This window comes from Schistocerca serialis, chromosome 8 (assembly GCF_023864345.2).
Source record: "Schistocerca serialis cubense isolate TAMUIC-IGC-003099 chromosome 8, iqSchSeri2.2, whole genome shotgun sequence".
Lineage (NCBI taxonomy): Eukaryota > Metazoa > Arthropoda > Insecta > Orthoptera > Acrididae > Schistocerca > Schistocerca serialis.
The window spans coordinates 326,109,430-326,127,568 of record NC_064645.1 but is presented as its reverse complement, the minus strand read 5'-3'; the positions used below and the strand labels follow the sequence as shown (position 1 = coordinate 326,127,568).

Genomic DNA, 18,139 nt, shown 5'->3' with positions numbered 1-18,139 from the left:
TGGGGCCCAATCAAGACATCACCAACAATGCCTGCCCAAACGTTCACAGAAAATCTGTGTTGATGACGTGATTGAAATTAAGCATTTCCGGACACATGTCCACATAACATCTTTTCTTTATTTGTGTATGAGGAATGTTTCCTGAAAGTTTGGCCGTACATTTTTGTAACACCCTGTATGGACACCAAGACATTTTTGTCAGAAACACTAATTCGTATTTTGCTGAGTACCTCCTCGTAGCATACATACAAAAAATTATTTATCAATGTAGACTCACCTGTAACTGGATGTCTTATACTTCTCCAAGAACTGTCTGAAACGTAGATTCTTCAGCTCCTCAAATGCGATGTTGCAAGACACCCCGATCTCAAACAAGTCCATGGAAAATGATTGCGCGTTTGACGATGGTCCTGTCTGCTCAAATAACAGTGTTAGTCTCCATCTACTCACGCAACTGCTGCGTGATGCGGTATTACAGTGTTGTTACACATTAAAGCGCTTTTCTGCACTATTTTAACTCCACGTAGTTTACAAAATAATGTTTTCCCGTCAGTGCCGGAGAACTTCTCTCCAAAATTGCGAAAAAAACCTTGCAGATCCAAGCTTTGGAGCACTTTACCTTTGACATGTTGAAGTAGAACTTCGTATTCGAACTAAATACTGTGATCACGTGAGGGATGTTTGTTACTTGGGAAGACTCCTTTGTTGCCTTTCAGAGCCTTTCGTAGATCCCATACAACAATGCCTCACGTCAGTGAGTAGACTAATGTGTTACGCCGCTTGTCTACTATAGTGCTGATAAAAAAAGCTTCGTAGTAATTGTTGTGTTTGTTCGTGACAATATCACCTAAAACATTGCCATACGAGCAACATTTTCAGGTGTTGTAGTTGTGTCCTTACACATGTGACAAATATATGCATTTTCGACAAACGTTTGCCGAAATATGACCTATTATGGTAAAAGTGGACGAAATATGACCTAAGGTGTTGATATGACTTTTTATCCTCAATAAAAATACGTTTTTAACACTACAATACCTGGATTCGTGCATAAATTATTGTAAAACTTTCCCTAAAGTTAAGGAAATAAACATGACTTACTATTAAAATCCGGGCTTCACTAATAGCCTATCGTGGGGCACTTACGTCTCAGTAGAAATGTGCGCACTACCGAAACCATGGTTCGATAATCTGGTTTATTACATCAGTGACGTAGTGCATAGTACGATTACCGGTACTATTCGTAGCATTGGCAGGAAAAAGAAACATAAATGAGAACTGGAAACAACAATTTCTCTTTGTTTTTCGGTTTCTTTTTTTCACGTTATTGGAATCACACATCAATTAGTGTTAGTCAATTGTGAATTTCATATCCTTACGGAATACAAATTGCATTTTCTAAATAATAAAACTATTGCGTTTTTATGTATTTTTAAGTAACAGACAGGAAATTAACAATGTCGAACAAAAATGTCCCATAGGTTACACGGCCCTTTATATATCTTCACTCGGTTTCTAGACAGTTTCCCGCTTCCAGTTTTTAAGGGAACTTAGTAAGACACTGCCTGCATACGTAAAGAAAGCGATCGTTATGAGGTAACGCCCGATAGGCAGCAAAAGAAAAAGCAATAGACGCGTAAAACGGTTTAAATGGTTCTGAGCACTATGGGACTTAACATCTTAGGTCATCAGTCCCCTAGAACTTAGAACTACTTAAACCTAACGAACCTAAGGACATCACACACATCCATGCCCGAGGCAGGATTCGAACCTGCGACCGTAGCAGTCCCGCGGTTCCGGACTGCAGCGCTTAGAACCGCACGGCCACCGCGGCCGGCTGCGTGAAGCGGATATGATCCTAACTGACAAAAGCTACTAGGAAAACTGCAACATTTGGGCGTTGAACACGAGACATCACCAAATAGGACAGCTCTTCCCGTGAGAAACTGTTTACAATTCAATAGAGCTATAGCATTAAGAATCAGAGCCCGATAAGAATCATTCTACCAAATTTACTGTTTACTCTTCATCCATCAGAAAGGCTGCGAAATTTAAAAGAAACTCGCATGCACTATCCAGCTATCCCTTGCACAGCACTGTATGAACATGTATGAATAGCGTCTTAAAGCAGACTAACACCAGTAATTTGCGATCATGGGAGAGCCTCTTAATGAAAGGAACAGGGGTATCTAGAAGTCTATTATTTTTATTCGAGCAGCAGAATGATAAAATTAAACTGAGGGTATAATTTATTTTGAGAAAATACGCAAGATCATTGTGTCTCAACAAGTATTAATTTTAGAGCGAGAGAAGTTGTAGGAACATAAATCAAAATAACAGAGCCACAATTTCAACCAACTTCCTGCCGTCCCTGCCATTAATTTAACATATAGCAATCTCAGTTATTATACCACTGACATCTGTTGGCGATTTATAACCATCGCTCGAAGCAAAGTCATTTATCACTTCATCGTTGCTACAGCATCACGTTAAAACGCTTGTAACTTCCTATGTAATTCACGACCTTCATTAATCATCGTATTGGAACTTCTCATATTGTTCTCCATATGCTGAAATGTTATGAGTCGAGTTTGTTTGTGTAATACTATGAACCCAATGTCGCAGATGCGTTTACAGGGAATGTACAACTTCTAAAAAATTGTCATCACGTTCACCTGCGAACAAACTTCCTCCCATTTGTCTTGCAATAATACTCTGATAGTTTTTGAAGTACGAGGTGCATTCAAGTTCTAAGGCCTCCGATTTTTTTTCTCCAGACTGGAAAGAGATAGAAACATGCGCATTGTTTTAAAATGAGGCCGCGTTCATTGTCAATACATACCAGAGATGGCAGCACCGTACAGCAGATGGAATTTTACCGCCAGCGGCGAGAATGAGAACTGTTTTAAATACTTAAAATGGCGACGTTTTCCTTACTTGAACAGCGTGCAATCATTCCTTTTCTGAATTTGTGTGGTGTGAAACCAATTGAAATTCATCGACAGTTAAAGGAGACGTGTGGTGATGGAGTTATGGATATGTCGAAAGTGCGTTCGTGGGTGCGACAGTTTAATGAAGGCAGAACATCGTGTGACAACAAACTGAAACAACCTCGGGCTCGCACAAGCCGGTCTGACGACATGATCGAGAAAGTGGAGAGAACTGTTTTGGGGGATCGCCGAATGACTGTTGAACAGATCGCCTCCAGAGTTGGCATTTCTGTGGGTTCTGTGCACACAATCCTACATGATGACCTGAAAATGCGAAAAGTGTCATCCAGGTGGGTGCCACGAATGCTGACGGACGACCACATGGCTGCCCATGTGGCATGTTGCCAAGCAATGTTGACGCGCAACGACAGCATGAATGGGACTTTCTTTTCGTTGGTTGTGACAATGGGTGAGACGTGGATGCCATTTTTCAATCCAGAAACAAAGCGCCTGTCAGCTCAATGGAAGCACACTGATTCACCGCCACCAAAAAAATTTCGGGTAACCGCCAGTGCTGAAAAAATGATGGTGTCCATGTTCTGGGACAGCGAGGGCGTAATCCTTACCCATTGCGTTCCAAAGGGCACTACGGTAACAGGTGCATCCTACGAAAATGTTTTGAAGAACAAATTCCTTCCTGCACTGCAACAAAAACGTCCGGAAAGGGCTGCGCATGTGCTGTTTCACCAAGACAACGCACCCGCACATCGAGCTAACGTTACGCAACAGTTTCTTCGTGATAACAACTTTGAAGTGATTCCTCATGCTCCCTACTCACCTGACCTGGCTCCTAGTGACTTTTGGCTTTTTCCAACAATGAAAGACACTCTCCGTGGCCGCACATTCACCAGCCGTGCTGCTATTGCCTCAGCGATTTTCCAGTGGTCAAAACAGACACCTAAAGAAGCCTTCGCCGCTGCCATGGAATTATGGCGTCAGCGTTGTGAAAAATGTGTACGTCTGCAGGGCGATTACGTCGGGAAGTAACGCCAGTTTCATCGATTTCGGGTGAGTAGTTAATTAGAAAAAAAATCGGAGGCCTTAGAACTTGAATGCACCTTGTAATTGGTACCAGATGTAACCTCGATGCTGTAATTACGTGACATAAATTTGAATAGAACAAATCACTTCCACTGACGAATTAACTTAGCGGGACTGGATGACGTTTTCAAGTGCTCTCTAATTCAGCAGACGGGATATATCGATAGGAAATCCTGCAAGATTGATGCATACGGATAATAGGTATCCGTATACAGTGTAAATGTTCATTGTACCTTTTTTACATCTTCGGATATGCCGTTTTCCACTACGTTATGATGATTTGAAAATGGTCTCTGCCCGTAATTAGTCATCGAATTAATAAAACGCAAAAATTTGCAACTTTCGGCTGGTTTTTCGTTATACTGATTAACAGAAGTTGCTGACCCAAGCTACTCCGGCGTGCTGGAAGTTCGTAAGCACGTTTAGGGTTTCCACACACAGCAATGTAATGAGTATCAGGTATGCGCAGCCTCTATCCTGATGTAGTTGCAGGGAGACGACTAAAGTTTTGTCGTTGACTAGTTGCATAATACTGTTCGCTAATGAAGTCATATTCACTAGAGACAGTATCAGTAACACTCACAATGGTTGTTAGACGAAAATAACATGACTTTTGGAAGATTCATTTTCAGGAGGACTTCTCTGTAAATTCGTGGTGTGGCATGATAGATAATCAACTGAGTGCCCATGTTGTGTTACTATCTTGTCTCCCATTCCTAGACTTTCTCGAAAACGAGTTTCAAGCATTATTGGAAGAAATTCCTTTAGCCAATTAATACAAATACGGATACTTTCTTCACAATCACGAGACCCCTGCATATTCCAGTCGTCAGATGATATATCTGAACCTAACACGCTGTGTAAGATAAATCTGCAGAAATGGTCGTTTTTATTGACCACCAACGTCCTTTACTCTTTTCGACTAGTGCCTCTGTCGATGGTTGAAAGGTGAAGTGTACAAAGATAAAGTAAAGACAAGGGACGAACTTCTCGTTTGGATTATGAACAGTGCTGCACATGTAGGGTGATTCAGCTGCAGGTTTTATGCAACCCACAGTACTTTCAAATACTATGCAAAAGATTTTATAATCTCTCACTTGCTATGCGAAGACTATTAGTCCTACAGAAAAAAGAACAAGACCTTTATATAGGAAATTCAATGTCGTTAAATTTTGTACTGCGATACGTTTTCGCTAGAGGCTGTATTTTTCGAATTATTCAAGAAAAACATACAAAACTTACCTTCAAACGCTTTTTTCTTATGAACTCGAAAATGGCGAATATGTATCCCAGTACAAAACTTAACTATTGTAGCTGTTTGGTTCCCAAGACCTTTTGAAGTTTCAGGCATCTATGATGTGCATATGCAGACCAAAGCGGAGAATGAAATTTGTACCAAGTCTGGGATTCAAACCTGGGACTCCTGCTAACTAAGCTGATATACTAACCACTACGCCACCCCGGCACACTGGCTAAGCAGAACTCCACGTACTACCATAGCATCCCACCCTCCTCATTCCAAATTCCCTTTCATGCGTCAGCCCACTTGGTGTTCCCCTAAACTCTAACAGCTTAACAGAGGCTCTCCAGATGTATTGGAACAGCACCTCAGCATCAAACATGGAGGATCTTACATGAAACCAAGCCATAGGTGCTGTAACCGAAACTATTTGGTTTCAGAGATCTTTTCAAGTCTCATATATCTATGATGAATATATGCAGCCTGAAGCGATGAATGGACATTTGTACCCAGGCCAGGATTCAAGCTTGGATCAGCTGCTCACTAGGCAGGTATGTTAACCACTATACCACCTCATCACAGAGGTTTAGCACAGTTGCACAGACTACCCCAGCATGCCACTGTGCCAGTGTGACATAATCGGTAGTGCATCTACCAAGAGATTACGAGACCTGGGTTTGAATCCTGTCCTTGGTAGAAATTTTCATTCGTCACTTCTGCTGCGTGTATAAAATTTAACTGCATAAAAATTACTGCAAAAAGGTCCAGTGGATGTTTTTTCTGTAGGACTGATTCATTTCATGTAGCGAGCGAGAGGAAAACAAAGTCTCGCACTGGCTTTTGAAGGCGTTGCGGGTTGCATAAAACACGTTGGCAGGGGCAGCTGAATCATCGTGTATAACAACCCCAAGACGACCTCAAAGCGCTACTCGTGCTGTTGGCAAGAGAATTCGAAAACGCATTGAAGTCAGAGGTGGAATTTACGAAAATCAACTTTGATCTTAATCACTTGCTTTTGTTTAAACCGTGTTTGAGTTTATGTTTCCCTGCCTTACATTCTATCAAGTGTCTTCTGTACCGAAAAAATCGGACACATGCTATAAGGCCATTTTGTTCGAATTAGTTTGTACTACCAATTCACAAAGTAGTACCATTCCTCCTGACACATCCAATATATTCACATTCTGAGAATTGCAATATACAAAGTGTGTTTTTTAAGTAAGCACCGTTTTGAAATTAAAAAAAGACGTGCTAAGATATTTCAATAATTTTATTTTTACATGAAATCCTGTACCTTAATCTACTTTTTTACATAATTTCCGTCAATACTGAGCATTTGTCATAACGTTGTACCAGTTTTTTAATACCCTCTTCATAGAAGTCTCCCGCCTGACTTGGTAACCACTGCATCACCACTGTTTTGACTTCGTCATCGTCTTGAAGACGCTGACCGCCCAGGTGTTTCTTCAAGTGCAGCAACAGATGGTAGTCACTAGGGACAAGATCGGGGCTGTACGGAGGATGATCTAGAGTTTCCCATCGAAAAGATGTGATGAGATCTTTGGTCTGATTCGCCACGTGCGGATGGCCATTGTCTTGCAGCAAAACGATGCCCTTGTTCAAATTCCATGGACTTGCTTTGATTGTGGTGTGAAGTAGGCCACCCATGTTTCATCACCCGTAATAATTTGGCTTAAGAAATCATCACCGTCGTTGTGGTTCCGCTCAAGGAAAGTCAATGCACTGTCTAAACGTCTGGTTTTGTGCACATCCGTCAACGTTTTCGGTACCGAACGTGCACACAATTTTCGGTAATTAAAGTACTCGGTCACAGTGCCATATAAAACACTACGAGAAATATTAGGAAAGTCATCCCGCAAGAAGGAAACCGTAAAACGTCTGTTTTCTCTCACCTTATTGTCCACTTCCTGCACCAAACTTTCATTAACGTCCGAAGGCGCCCACTCCGTTGTTCATCATGCACATTTGTGCGGCCATCTATAAATGCTCTCACGCAATTTCTTACCATTTCATCATTCATAATGTTTTCTCCGTAAACTGCACAGATTCCTCGATGAATATCGATCGCTTTTAGGTCTTTAGCACTAAGAAATCTTATAACAGCCCGTACTTCACAGTCGGTGGGACTCGGGATTATCGGAGGCATCTTAAACAATCGGTACACAACGTAAAAAAGGAAGAAACAGTCTGTAATGGCGTCAGTGCGTAAAGATAAAATTATTGAGATATCTTAGCACGTCTTTTTTTAATTTTAAAACGGTACTTACTTTAAAAAAAACGCCTCGAAAATGCAAATAAAGTTTCTGGAATCTATTACCGGCTTAGAATGGGAACGTATTACTTGCAATTAGTAGTTTCGTCCACCCATAGTCTAAAGTACGAAGAATTTAACGCGCGACTGAGTAAGTGGCTAGTGGCTCGCCTGTTGCTTTCCAGGCTTTGCTTTCTCAGAGCCACTCAGCCTGCTGGTGTTTCTCTCGGGCCCAAACTGTGTACTGTGGGCGCGTCTAACCATAAATCAGGGAACGAGGGCCTCTTCAGACGAGGAGGCCAGACCGGCAAGCAAACACTCGCCTGGCCGCTTCGCTTCTGCCGCCCCACAAGGGCCCGCAGATACGCCACTGTGCAGCGCTCCAATGTTGGGAGCTCCATAATGCGGAATGTTTACAGTTATATTCTCTACTCGTTTGGCACGTTCATACAAGACACATAAAGTGCGCTACTGCGAGCGGGTGAGAACGGTGGAATTTCGCTCATCTATGGTATTTTTTTTTAAATCTTCGTACTGACCAGCTGGGACCGCATAACTACTTCAATCCCTCTTATTCCCTTGTAGTCAAATGGTTCAAATGGCTCTGAGCACTATGGGAGTTAACTTCTGAGGTCATCAATCCCCTAGAACTTAGAACTACTTAAACCTAACTAACCTCTGGACATCACACACATCCATGCCCGAGACAGGATTCGAACCTGCGAACGTAGCGGTCGCGCGGTTCCGGACTGTAGCGCCTAGAACCGCTCTGCCACACCGGCCAGCCCCTTGTAGTCGTTTCCTAATTTTCCAGTACTTCCCTATCTTCTCCCCATGTTGTCTTGTCCTTTTTTTCTTTCTATGTTGTTCCCGATTTCTTGTTTCTTCTGTTTTGAAATACTTATAAATTTAGTATTTTGTCATTAAAAAGTTTCTATCGGTTGTTTTCGATTCGTTGATGTTGTTTCATTCTAGTTCTTCCCTTATTTATGTAATCTATGCTATCGTCGATTTCTTCGCCCAGAAACACAGGAATATTTGTCTCGTTAGCCTGTTCTCATTCATTCAATAGAGGTGTTAAAAAAAGGTTAATCTTCTTCTAGCTATTACTTCTGATATTTTCTCTTTTTTTTATATATCTCCTCACTACTTCTCGTTTTCCAGCCATCTTTAGTTTGTATTGCACGCACTATTCTTCTAGTAACGCATCTTTCAGATACCTCTGTTGTGTCCAGCTGTTTTTGACAGGCATTCATATCCGTATAAATATCCTGCAAATACCGTAGTGGTACAGTGTTTTGGTTTTGTTTTTCTAGATATGCATTTCTTCTTGTAAATATTCTTTGTCAAACCATATGCTCTCTCCATTTCGTTAAATCTTACATCTGTTGCAAATTTTACTAGTCCTTTCTGTTGTATAGTTTCTTGAAGATACTTAAATTTACTTAATCCCTCTATTTTATCTGTTTGTGTTCCTATGACTTTTGATGCGTTTTTTTGTATTTTTTTACTAATTTTGTTTTTTTGGCTGCAGTTTTGAGACCTGTTCTGTCTGTTATTTATTTCAGAAGATTTATTTGAATAACTGTGTCCTTCAGATTTCCTGCAAGTATTGCAAAATCGTCTGCAAAAGCCAGGCAGTTAAAATTAATTCAACTTGTCTTCCTTCCTAGAATTATTGGTACAATTTTGCTGTTGCTTAGCTCCAAATTCAAGATACAATTTTTTCAGAAATACACATTAACAGTAAAGGTGCTACACCATGCCCTTGACAAACAATATTTTTTATTTCAAATGGCTGAGATACTTATCCCATAAATTTTACTTAAGTTATCGTATATGTTACATTTTCGTCAATTATGTTTGCTAATTTTGCTTTAACACCAAACCCTCTAATGATGGGCATTATCGTTTCTCTATCTACCAAGTAAAATGCTTTCTTGAAATCAATAAATGATACTGTTATAGGTTTGTTAAGGTGATTTTACTATTAATCATAAAATTTGATTCTTAAAATTATAGAATATGTTTCCAAACTTCAATCCATGTATCCGTAAATGAGTGCTCTGGTAATATATGACTTCCGCATAATTAATTTTTATGACACCAAATATATTCTAATTTTTGCATTCTGTTATTTTACCTGTAATGGCAGGACAATATTGCATCTGGTGAGGATAAATAACACAAAATTTTCTGCTTTTGCAATTTCTTTTACAATTAGGTATTGTTTCAGCGTGGTAAGTGATTTAGATTAGGCTTAATCCAAAGGTAGAACATAGAAATAACACATTAAGTCCAGTGTTGAACAACTTCAAAGGAAACCTTAGCAGTTTGTGTAAATATATATCATGTAGATATGATGTGGACCATTCCATTCACATAATTCTGAATGGACCCTACAGACTACATGCAGTATTTGCAACTGTACCACCCCTCTCAATCTTTTACAAATTCATCACATGCCAAAAGAACTTCTTGTTTCAAATCAGCATCCATACCATCTGGTTCATTCAAGTTTCCATGTGTAAGTTATATGTTTTCTCTTCCTTCTTTGAAGCTTTTCGTTTCTTTCTCATCCCTACATTTTATTTGGTCCTCAGTTTCTCTTCTTTAATTTTCAACACCTCTTCATATGTTGCCAAATATTCTGTAATTTACATAATTCTCTACTCACAAGGGAACATTCCGTGATGCAGATAAACGATCTTGATGAAACTTGCAAGGTATGTGTATGGGCCAGCATAATTCAAATTGCTTTTTTCATTTTCGTCTCATGTCACTTTTAAGGGGCAAAAGAAACTCTGAAAGGTAATTTTGCTTTTTTTTAGATGGAACATCTTCAGAGTCATGAAATATGAAAGATGTGTTTTACATAGAAACTGAAAAGAAATTAACTTTCTTAAAAACTTTATAATGAACTTTTGTAATATTTTGAAATTTTGGAAAATTGCCTACCACCATAAATTATTTTGCAAATGGAAAACTTTTGTCACAATGTAAATTAAAAAAGCTTTAATGCCACATCCTTCCATGTGTAACAAAGTTGGTTTCTTTCTGAGATCATTTTTGGAAAATAAGGTGCACATAATGTGCTGTCAGAGTATTTTCAACATAACTGATATTTAAATGTTCATTATTATTCTAATTATCTGTTTTACTTATTTTTGCATTATATTTTAAATTGTGTTTTTGCATTTTAAATTCATCTTTTGCTATTTTAAGTTACCATTTCACATATGTGTACTTTGTTAATTGAAAATAATAAGTAATTCATTATTATGTTGCAACATCATTACAATAATGATATCTGTAAAGAAATATTTTTAACGTAAAATTTTTACACCATGCACATTAAATGAATGAAATTTCTTCACATAACTCATGACAGACAGCACAATGTAAAATAAAATTCAGAATAATTCTCAGATTGTGATGGGTGATCCTCTAAATAGTTCAAGGCATATTTCAGTACACTGGAAATCCTCAGTGAAGAGAATTCATTATATCACCATAATTATGAACTAGTGATTGCAGCTTGCTTAGAGTGTTTCTAAAAGGCAAACTAACATCATATTCATTCAGCAGAAATAGATCTAAAATATTCTCATAAAGTTTTTCTAATATGCAAGCTGTTTATCTACATGTGCATGATGTAAAAAATCATTATGTATTAAGCATTTGTTTATAAATTATTATTATTATGTATTGATTTTGTATCATAATAATGAGTTAATTATTATTTCCAATTAATAAAATATATGTATATGAAATAGTAAACTAAAAAACAAAAAAACATGAATTTAACACATGAAATAATAATGTAAAACATGATACAAACATATTTTAAATAAATAATTGGAACAATTATGTACATGTAGATATTTTAATTAGACATGTTGAAAATACACCAACAGCACACTTTGTACTACTTATTTTCCAAAAATGACATTGCAGATACTGGGTTTATTACACATGAATGGATGTGATGTGAAAACTTCTGTAATATATGTTGTAACAAAAGTTTTCCATTTGCAAAATTATTTAATGGTGTTGAGGTATTTTCCAAAATTTCAGATTGTTACAAAAGTTGATTACACAGTGTTCAAGAACGCTAGCTCTTTTGATTTTATATAAAACACATTTATTATATTTTATGGTTTGGGTGAAGATACGCCCTCTAAACCCAATATGCGATATTACCTTTCAGGTTGTGTTTCAGCACTTAGTAGTGAAACTTGGTAAAACGGGAAAATTACATGTTGCTTTATTTTGCTCGGTCTACATACCCACCAAGCTTCAGCAAGACCATTTATTTACACCTGAGAATGTTCCCTTGTCAGACATGTTTTCTGATAAGCACCCGGAGCAAAACTTTTTCTGATCAATTTTGTGAGATGAAAAGTCTTACCGCAATAACGCTGAGCGCTTTCCCCACGGAGACCCTTACCGAGTAGAAGAGGAGGAATGGCTGAAAAAAAGAAAGTAGTGAAGACATTACGCAAACGGCACAAAGAGCGGAGCCGCCCTGATCCACGGCGCGCGCGGCAGCGGCTGTGTGGACACAGAGGGCCCGCTTTGTCCGACAGCCGGTGGCACTTTTTGTTCTGCCCGTATGACAAACGGCAGGGAGCACCTGTTGCTGCCGGCCTGTGCCAAGCCGGGCCGCCACAGGAATGCTGACCCTTCGCATCCGATTAAACTGTGCCCCTGGCGACCGCTTACCCTGAAGTATCGCAGCAAAATTGCACGGCTGGGCATTAAAACTGAAACACCAGAAAGGATAGCAAACGAAATGTTACTTCAGGTGAATGCAATTACTGGAATAATACACTACTGGCCATTGAAATTGCTACACCACGAAGATGACGTGCTACAGGCGCGAAATTTAACCGACAGGAAGAAGATGCTGTGACATGCAAATGATTAGCTTTTCAGAGCATTCACACAAGGTTGGCGCCGGTGGCGACACCTACAACCTGCTGACAAGAGGAAAGTTTCCAACCGATTTCTCATACACAAACAGCAGTTCACCGACGTTGCCTGGTGAAACGTTCTTGTGATGGCTCGTGTAAGGAGGAGAACTGCGTACCATCACGTTTACGACTTTGATAAAGGTCGCGATTGCGGTTTATCCTACCGCGACATTGCCGCTCGCGTTGGTCGACATCCAATGACTGTTAGCAGAATATGGAATCGGTGGGTTCATGAGCGTAATACGGAACGCCGTGATAGATCCCAACGGCCTCGTATCACTAGCAGTCGAGATGACAGGTATCTTATCCGCATGGCTCTAACGGATCGTGCAGCCACGTCTCGATCCCTGAGTCAACAGATGGGGACGTTTGCAAGACAACTTCCTGCACGAACAGTTCGACGACGTTTGCAGCAGCATGGACTATCAGCTCGAAGACCATGGCTGCGGTTACCCTTGACGCTGATCACAGACAGGAGCGCCTGCGATGGTGTACTCAACGACGAACCTGGATGCACGAATGGCAAAACGTCATTTTTTCGGACGAATCCAGGTTCTGTTTACAGCATCATGATGGCCGCATCCGTGTTTGGCGACATCGAGGTGAACGCACAATGGAAGCGTGTATTCGTCATCGCCATACTGGCGTATCACCCGGCGTGATGGTATGGCGTGCCATTGGTTACACGTCTCGGTCACCTCTTGTTCGCATTGATGGCACTTTGAACAGTGGACGTTACATTTCAGATGTGTTACGACCCGTGGCTCTACCCTTCATTCGGTCCCTGCGAAACCCTACATTTCGGCAGGGTAATGCACGACCGCCTGTACGGGCCTTTCTGGATACAGAAAATGTTCGACTGCTGCCCTGGCCAGCACATTCTCCAGATCCTTCACCAATTGAAAACGTCTGCTCAATGGTGGCCGAGCAACTGGCAGTCACAATACGCCAGTCACTACTCTTGATGAACTATGGTATCGTGTTGAAGCTGCATGTTCAGCTGTACCTGTACACGCCATCCAAGCTCTGTTTGACTCAATGCCCAGGCGTATCAAGGCCGTTATTAAGGCCAGAGGTGGTTGTTCTGGGTACTGATTTCTCAGGATCTATGCACCCAAATTGCGTGAAAATGTAATCACATGTCAGTTCTAGTATTTTATATTTGTCCAGTGAATACCCGTTTATCATCTGCATTTCTTCTCGGTGTAGCAATTTTAATGGCCAGTAGTGTACAAAACAAACTCCGTCCCACAGGCCTCAGAAGGCCCAAACGAACCGACCGACCGCCGTGTCACTCTCTGCCGATAGGCTTCACTGGGTACAGATACGGAGGGACATGTGGTCGCACACTGATTTCCCGACCACTGTCAGTTTTCGTGGCCGCACCCACAACTTATCAATCAAGTAGCTCCTCAATTGGCCTCACTAGGGCTGAGTGCACGCTGCTTCCCGGCGGAGCACGGCAGACTGGACGGTCACTTACCGAAGTGCTAGTCTAGCCCGACAGTGCTTAACTTCGGTGATATAATGGGAACCAGCATTACCATTGCGGCAATCCTGTTGGCACTGGATCAGTATATGATTAAATTTGTAAGGCCAGCACGAATTGTGACACTGATAGTGGCAATTGTTGTTGAGAATGTTCCACATGGTAGTCTGGTTTACCCTGTGCTGGTGGGCCGTTTTCCTAGAGCTGATACCGGTGTCAGGGTCAAAGATCTTTTATCTCCACCCTAAAGTGGGTGTGCTTTTTTGGCCATTTGTCCATATTGCTTCTTAACATCCCAAGGGTCAATCCTACGGTTTTTCCTCTTTTAGAATAACCACCCTACATTCAAAATGTAGGTGGTATTACTCTTTCTCCAATATGCAGTTACAGTGACAGTAATCATCTCCCTATTAAAGCACTCACAACACTTCATGTAAGTTTGAAGTCTGTTGCATGCTGACATCACTTTAATGGTGCAGCCTATAAAGCAGTTTCACTTCTGTCCAGATTCTGTTCACTCTCATCTCGTAACAGCGAGAGTCGTCAACTGAGGTACGCAGACTGTGTGCACACATAGGTTCCGATATCGTTCAGCTCATTACTTCTCTCTTCATCCACCATTTATTTTAACACTCAAACATTAGTTTCCATATACGTCTGTGGATCAGTGGGAATATAATTTCTAAAGTTAATTACATGCGCCTGTTTGCCCCTATCCCTAGAAATGCCATTCAAAGTATTTGTAAGGTAGGAGGACTGCTGACCCTTTGCATCTGATTAAACTGTGTCCCTGGTGAGCGCCTAGCCTGCAGTATCTTAGCAAAATGGTGTGGTTGACCATTAAAATTGAGACATCAGAAAGGATAGCAAAATAAATGTTACTTTAAGTGAGTGATTTCACAGAGCAATTATTGGAATAAAGTAAAACAAATAAACTCTATCCGAACAGGTCTCAGAAGGACCAAGGCACCGACCAACCACTGTCATCTTTAGCCGATAGTCGTCACTGGATGTAGATATAGAGGGGCACGTGGTCAGTACACTGCCCTCCTGGCTGTTGTCAGCTTTTGTGACCAGAACAAAAACTTCTTAATCAAGTACCTCCTCAGTTGGCCTCACAATAGCTGAGTGCACTCCGCTTGCCAATAGTGCTCAGCAGAGCTGGTTAGTTAGCCATCTAAGTGCTAGCCAAGACTGACAGCGCTTGACTTTGGTGATCTGTTGGGAACCAGTGTCACCAATGCAGCAAGGCCTTTGATATTGGAACATGACTAATTTTTAACTAATTTGGGTGAATACAGGTTGCGAAAGTTAGTACACCTATGGCAGCAACAACGCCTCTAACAGGGCTGGGTATTAAGCGTAACTGAGTTTGGATGACGGGTATACAAACGTCATTCAGTACTGCTTTAACTTTACGCCAGAGTTCGTCAACTGTGGTAGCTGGCGAGTGGTAGCAGAGGCAATGCTACGTTGCTGTTCCAATCTCTCGGCAACCCAAGGCCTGATGTCTCCATTGGGTGTTAAGTTTCGAGAATTCACTGGCCAGGGCAACTCTCGAACATACTCTGTATCGATGTATTCCAGAACAGTGGGGGCAACATGCAGTCTTACATTATGTTGTTGAAAGATAACACCGCAAAAGCCTCAGAGATAGGCTTTGGCTAAAGACTACAGCACTGGCTGTGTGAACCACTGGTGACAGTGTTCCACAACCAGGCAAACTTCACACCATCATGCCAAATGCTGGGTCCGAATGATGATGGCGAATACAATCTGGCAATTTTCCTCCCTCCCCCCTACCCCAAAGCCTCCACAAGTCGTGGAACTGAGGCGGAACGTGGGGACCAGCCCGGTATTCACCCAGTGGGATTTGGAAAACCGCCTACCGGATCTCGTCATTCGGCGCGCCTACCCGAGTCCAGGAAGCAGCGCATTAACGCTCTCGGCTACCCTGGCGGGTACATAGGCTCTGCACATTATTTCTCTCTTCATCCTCCATTTCTTGTTACATTCATATTTTAATTTCCATATACTGTAGGTCCGTGGCTCAGTGGGAATACAATTTAAAAAAAAAATGGTTCAGATAGCTCTGAGCAATATGGGACTTAACTTCTGTGGTCATCAGTCCCCTAGAACTTAGAACTAATTAAACGTAACTAACCTAAGGACATCACACACATATGCCCGAGGCAGGATTCGAACCTGCGACCGTAGCGGTCGCGCGGTTCCAGTCTGTAGCGCCTAGAACTGCTCGGCCACCCCAGCCGGCTACAATTTCTAAAATTAATTCAATAGCGTCAGTTTTGCACCTATCCCCAACAATGGCGATAGATTCGTGTTTGGAGTAAGGGCGTGCTGGATAGCAATGGCTCCAAATTTTTTATTCTTTTCTCGATATCGGTTGAGGTATTACCTGTCATGCATGTAACCTGGTCGATTTTCGTGTTTCGCTGACACAAGTTGCAACCCTCTGCCGCTAGAGGGCTCTGAATTGCAGCGTGTAACAGGGTAGTGTGTAAGATAACTATGTTACTACGCCAGAAACAACGTTCTGTAATTCAGTGTACAACAGCAGAAGACGCGCTCCCCATTGAAATCCATAGAAGAACAAAAGCTATGTGCGGTGACGATTTTGTCCAAGTCAGTAATGTGCGACATCTTCAGCAATGCGACACTTTGTGCTCATTGTCATCGAGCGTCCTTCATACAGTCCCTACTTGGCTCCATGCGATTTTCATCTGTCTCCAGTACTTGAAGAACACCTTCGAGGATTTCTCTGTAATAGTAATGAAGTGTTACAGACAGAGATGAGATTGCAGCTCCTTCAACAAAGTCAAACATTCTCCAGTGATGGTATCAACAAACCGGTCTTTTGTTAGGAGGGTGACTATCTTGAGAAATAAATCAGGATGCAAAATGTTAATAAAGATTGTTTTACTAAAAAGCTTTAAGAGTTTCCACATACAAAATTCAGAAACTTTAGTTTTCAGTATGCTCTTGTAGCATGCTTCGAGAGAACAGAACAAACATTCAGACTCAAATATGATACACCAACGCTTGCAACTGCCAATAAGGACCGATGTGCAATACTCAAGACATCTACATCTACATCTCTCCTCCGCAAGACACCTTACGGTGCGTGGCGGAGGGTATTTCTAGTACGACTGACTTCCACCCCGTTCCCTTTTCCATGCCCGCAGCTAGTGTTGCTTCCTCTGGATCACGGGGTCCCGGGTTCGATTCCCGACCGGGTTGGGGATTTTCTCTGCCCAGTGACTGTGTGTTTGTATTTTTCTCATCATTTCATCATCATTCGTGATAGTGGCTAGATTGGACTGCGTAAAAAATTGGAGTGTGAAAAAAATTGGGCCTTTGTAAGGGCGCAGGTGACCGCGCAGTTGAGCGCCCCACGAACCAAGCATCATCGTCCCTTTTTCATTCGCAAATGGTGCCATAACGATTGCCGGTACACGATCGTTTTAGTTTATCTCATTTTCTCCTTGTGTCCATCTCTAGAGACATTTGTGGGCGGCTGAAATTGTTACCTGATTCTACCCGGAATGTACTTTTTCACTATTTGAACAGGAAACCTCCCCGTGTTGCACAACACCACTCTTTTAGCGTGTGCCAGTGGTGTTTGTTGATCGTCTACCCAATGCTCCGCACGTACTAAGCGATAACATGAGTCGCTTTTCATTGGACCTACTCTATCTTTTCCGTGTCTCCCAGACAGATGAGCGATACACAAGAATTACTAGAATAAGTATATAAGAAACTATCAGCCTCGATTGCGGTAATGAAACAAACCTTTACCTAGGTTTCAGCCCAAATAATTGAGCCTTCTTCAGAAGATATACTTGAATCTATAATTTGTCTAAGAGGGCATGGTCTAGAAATAAAACTAAAACAGCCTGAGTCATACTCAGTTTCACGTGAGCTCCCGAGGCCCACGGCACGGCGTCCATGGAGACGAGGCGCACGGCAGAGCTTAAGTTAAGTCTTGGTGTTAACTTGGTATTTATATACTGCATTTTTAAAATGTGACTACGCCTATTCAGGCTGTTTTAGTTTTATTTCTAGACCATGCCCTCTTAGACAGATTATAGATTCAGGTATATCTTCTGAAGA

The 18,139-nt window shown here is 41.4% G+C and overlaps 1 protein-coding gene across 1 annotated transcript in view; it reads left to right on the top strand.

Moving 5' to 3' along the window:
- The window catches only part of LOC126416316 (uncharacterized), a 538,073-nt gene that overhangs the window by 209,682 nt on the left and 310,252 nt on the right, over positions 1-18,139 (top strand). The window lies entirely within an intron of this gene.